This window comes from Dendrobates tinctorius, unplaced genomic scaffold (genome assembly GCF_039654945.1).
Source record: "Dendrobates tinctorius isolate UK_male_01 unplaced genomic scaffold, ASM3965494v1 ptg000241l, whole genome shotgun sequence".
NCBI classification, from domain to species: Eukaryota; Metazoa; Chordata; class Amphibia; order Anura; family Dendrobatidae; genus Dendrobates; species Dendrobates tinctorius.
In genome coordinates, this window is record NW_027361908.1 from 2,675,300 (window position 1) to 2,680,292 (window position 4,993).

The window sequence follows — 4,993 nt, forward strand, 5'->3', positions numbered from 1 at the left end:
AAGATGACAAATTAGCAACGATTGGACATAACTGCTTATGAATATAAATATAGAGAATAAATACCACAACCCAAAATACTAGAAATGTCATTAATTATGCAGATATATCAAAAAAATTGCATGGCAGACCATTCGGGTTATCAGAACCAAATAAAAGGAAACACTTGGAAATAGGACACCAAACTAGATAACAAGCAAAGCAGACACCTCTCAAGTGAAACATCACAGGAATTACAGTAAAAAAAACACATTTAGAGATTAGTTAGATAAGGAAAAGTGTATGGTGTTGTATGATAAAGCAAATTACAAAAGTGGTTAAGGTGTAAAGATGTATATTCTATTTTAGTTGCCAGACTGTAACCTGGCACGGGGTAGTAGCAATGGTCTAGGCACTCATCTCTTGCACCCCGGCACATTACATGAAGCTGGGGGTCCTGGCTCGGTATGTGGACTTGTGCTGTGTGGGCGCTACACCCTTGCAGGCCGCATGTAACCGGTGACATTGGTTTGCCAGGACCAGGTGTTGGACAGTTCAATGAGGGAGACCACGAGTCAAGAATAAACTTTTTGCTGAATGATAACAGGGAAGGGATTTTATAGAGCAGATAGCTGGCACATATCTTGGTGAACGCTTCCTTCACATTCCGGAGCATTTTTCACTCACAGATTCTTTCCTCTTTTCTCTTTAGTACTCTGTCTTCACCTTTACTCTTTACATCATAACAGCCCAGCTCAGTACTGCAGTCCAGTTTGTAAGAGTCCTAGTCTCAAAACGCAGTTCCATGCCTTTTCCCCTTAGTGGAGCCACTTTGCCACTATAGCCGTTACTTATCTCTTTTGTCTCTGAAGCTCTGGAACTCCTGCCTGGGGTACTCTCTTCAACCTATGTACCCTGTCCCGTCTAGGCCCGTTACATTTGTGAGTTAAACTCTGGGTTATACTCCTAGGCATCCTGACATAGGACTCGTCTCTGATCGATGACTCTGTTCTTCAGTCACTTCTCTGCTTAGGATCTCACTATCCTCTGTCTCCTCTCTCATTAGGGAAATTAACATCATGTGGCACTGCTCACATTAGACCATAGGTCTTTTATATATGCACACTGGACCCTTTTTGACATTCTGACAGGAACTGTCTCTTGTCAGTTTGGCTTAGCCCTTCCCACTCTGGGTTAGTCCCAACCACTAATTTGTGTGTGGAATTTCAGTAAAGAGCGTTAACTAACATGTGAGTGCCGGGACCATCTACCAACCAATAACTATAACTGTCCCGGTAAATTATCTGTTGCTGGGCAGAATGCAATCCCAACACCATAACCCATTTCAGAGTTCACATTACACATCAATAATACACATATTCTTATTCTTTAAGGCGGAACATTGGCAACATTTCTATCTCCCTACACGAGCACCCCTTGAAGTTAATTTTTCCTTCTTCATTAAAATAACACAATAAACTATTTACAGACAAACTAATGTCATGAAAAACTAATGTTACGAAAATTCAATAAACTTCACAACTTAAATATGGTGTTTGGATAAATAGTGTTCAAATGAATCTGACAGAAATCTAGCATTAACCCCAGATATATCACCAATGTGTGTTTACATGTTATTCTACACATATCCTACAACGGCTGATTAGTATTGCAGGCAAATAGCTACAATGTAAGCAAAGTCAAATGTTATTTCAGAAACAAATCTCCCGGTGACCTCAGACTGCCACCAGAGGTTATTGCTGTCTGGGGCGAAGTTTATTGCTTTTTTCCTATTACATTATTCCTATTGTACATCAGAGCCCTAGAAAACTGGAAGATGTGAGGACAGATTTATGATGGACGCATTGACCCTTCTGAAGCTATAATTCATGTATATGATCATCTTGTCCTTTTAAAAGGTGAACCTTTACTGCCAAGATCTGGGAAACCAAAAGTCTATACCCACTGCATAACACATCTGCGTACGTGTGTATTTCATTCCAGTCATAGAATGGAATATACACTAATCAGCATTGTAATTGAAACATCCAGAAGGAAAAGTCATGGCATTATGGAAATCACAGGATTGATAGACATGTTAATAATATAAAAATGATGAAGAAAAAATAGAAACAAAATGTTCAAAACATCTTAATTTATTCAGAATGGAATATGAGCGCTACACACATAAATATGATATTAATAAGGTTAGTAATGATTTTCTGAGGAATGTTTTGCCACTGTGAATACACTTTGGCATGTAAATCATCAAAATCCACTGCCGGCAGCTCCCTTTGCTGTTGTTGACCAATGACAGGTTTGCAACAATTCTGGAGACACTTCAGGTTATGGTAGCACATTTAGGCCATGACCACGAGCAACTTTCGGCCAGGTGTTGTCTTGTTGAAAAATGACTCCTGGAACACTTTGCTGAAATGACTGCACTGGTTCTAACAGTAAATCAATGTAACACTGAGTTGATAGTGTAGCTGGAATGAAGACTAAAAGGGTCTAACTACTGTACATTATGCCACCCTACACCATAATCCCAGAAGTAGGACCAGACAGACGTTCCCTCATGAAGACCTCTTCATAGGTTTGGCAACATGGTATTTCAAGTTCAATGTTGAGGCATGCACTGTGCCACTGACCTGTATAAATATCAAAAAAACACATTTGAAAGGTTGACTCACCAAACCCTGACTAATGCACTAGCAGGATGCAGCAGACCTTCATTGATAAAGGCTGGGGCAGCACAGGTGCAAACCACTGATGAAAACAGCCAGTAACCCAAGATGGTCTGGCTGCCTAGTGGAAAAAATGCACACAAATAAGGCTTGCATAGGGCATCAGTCACACAGATAAGTGTGGTGCAAAGTGTCTGAACAGCCTATTAATGACGCCCATAGTATTAGCAGGCGGGCTGCTCAGCACTATATATATATGCATTACACAGGAAAAACCAAGCCAACATAAAGAGGTCTAGCTGCATCCTGCAAAAATGATAAAAAGTGCAAAAAGATAAAAAGATATGGGGTATTAGTTACTATTTTGGCCAAAGCAGATCGGCTCGCAACCCAACGTCAAGGGTCCCCAAATTTTGCGAGTCCCTAACACTAAATCTGAACAGCGCACATAAGGAAAAAAATTCCCAAAAATTCAAAAAAACACATTTGAAAGGTTGACTCACCAAACCCTGACTAATGCACTAGCAGGATGCAGCAGACCTTCACTGATAAAGGCTGGGGCAGCACAGGTGCAAACCACTGATGAAAACAACCAGTAACCCAAGATGGTCTGGCTGCCTAGTGGAAAAAAAATGCACATAAATAGGGCTTGCATAGGACATCAGTCACACAGATAAGTGTGGTGCAAAGTGTCTGAACATTTCTTGGTAAAATCTTCTATGTTCCACTGGCCTGATATATTGCACCTCAAACTAGTTTATTCTTTTGCACATCATCTAAACAATGTATATTCAGTATTCACTCAGACTAACACTCAATATTATTGAAAATAGACAATTAATGTCAAGTAATAAAAACATTTATAGACACTGAGACAAACAGTTTTGTGGACTCCACACATAAGTGTTTAAAATCTAAATGATGTTTCAAAGAAACTGGTGGAGGATTATGTGGGATGCTGAGGGTAATATTCTAGGACTGAGTCAATTGAGCTGGTATGTGTGGGCTGAATGACATGAGTGATGTGTGCTGTGTTGCTTTTCAGCATTATTTGTGTATCGATTAGTGAAATGCTTCACTTGGGAGGTAATGTGTGATGTGGCATCGTTACTTGTTGGGTGTCAGAATGAACACACTGGAACTAAAGCTGTTCACAAAGTAAATAATATTAAAAATATTCAATAAGACAATATGAACTCCACAAGTTTCTTTTGATTGTAGCTGAACACTCAAAATAATAAAGCAGTTATCAGAGGTAAATAAAATACTATCTGTGCTTTTTTTTGGTAATATTTAGTCTAGGTTGATGATGAAAATCATTTAGGGGTATGGGATTATTATTTAGCAGTAGCAGTAGTAGTACAAAATGTTATTGCTTTAAATAATATAAAACAATAAAATGATGTAACTCTGAAAATATTCTTAATAAAAAATGTGGCACCAGATTGTGCATACTAGCTGCAAACGAGTTTGGTCAGACATGTTTGCTCCACGCTGTCCATCCTTTCTTCTTGCTAATTTACAGCTATTAGAGCTATGCATGGTGCACCAATTTTCTACATTTTTTACATGAGTTAAGGCCCACCAGTGCTTTTTTACAGTGATGGTGATCCTATTGCATTCATGCCAGAGGGGGTACATGGAGTTCTCTCTGTGGGCACACACGCCAGGCCCGCCACCAAATGGACGCCGCTCCCTTCTGATGTTCAAATATATTTATGTCTCTTAGATGCTACTGCATTTAAACAGTGCTGCGCCGGGACTGGGGCAGAGGAGCACCAGTCAGCCCCAAGTCCGAAATTATGCAGTGTGGTGACGTCATTATGCTATGGACCTCATCACATTGTTGCCGGGGCCACAGAGAAGCAGAGACACATTGCGGGAGCATTGGTAAGAGCTAGAGATGAGTGAAATTGTTCATAAAATGTTCACAAATCTCAAATACGGCACAAACGTAGCTTATTCGTGTTCGTGTTCGGATTTCCCAGCATTTTTCCTAAAAATTGGCAAAAGTCAGCCAAAGTTTGGTAAATGACTGAATTCACTAAGGATTCTTTCACATGTTTCCAGTAGCAGCACGGGCCTCAAAACGTCCCGCACATGTGCATACTGATGATACACAGATGACATCCCTGCGCTTATTAGTGTGACACCTACTGGCACCGGGGAACAGCGCAAAAAGTACAACTGATTCTCAGGTGCTTGTACGTGTCTAACTGATAAACACAGGGATGTCATCTGTGTGTCATCAGTGTGCATGTGTGTGGGATATTTTGAGGGTGTTGAAGTGAAAACAGCTCACATCACGGTACCCTGTTTGCGCAGCAAT

General features: G+C 40.2%; 1 long non-coding RNA gene across 1 annotated transcript; it reads right to left on the reverse strand.

Moving 5' to 3' along the window:
* Positions 1–2,117: 2,117 nt before the first annotated feature.
* On the reverse strand, positions 2,118–2,772 carry LOC141060570 (uncharacterized). Its single transcript, XR_012222720.1, has 2 exons — positions 2,671–2,772; positions 2,118–2,628 (listed from the first exon to the last, which is right to left on the reverse strand). It is a non-coding gene; the product is annotated as an uncharacterized lncRNA (long non-coding RNA).
* Between the last annotated feature and the right edge of the window lie 2,221 nt (positions 2,773–4,993).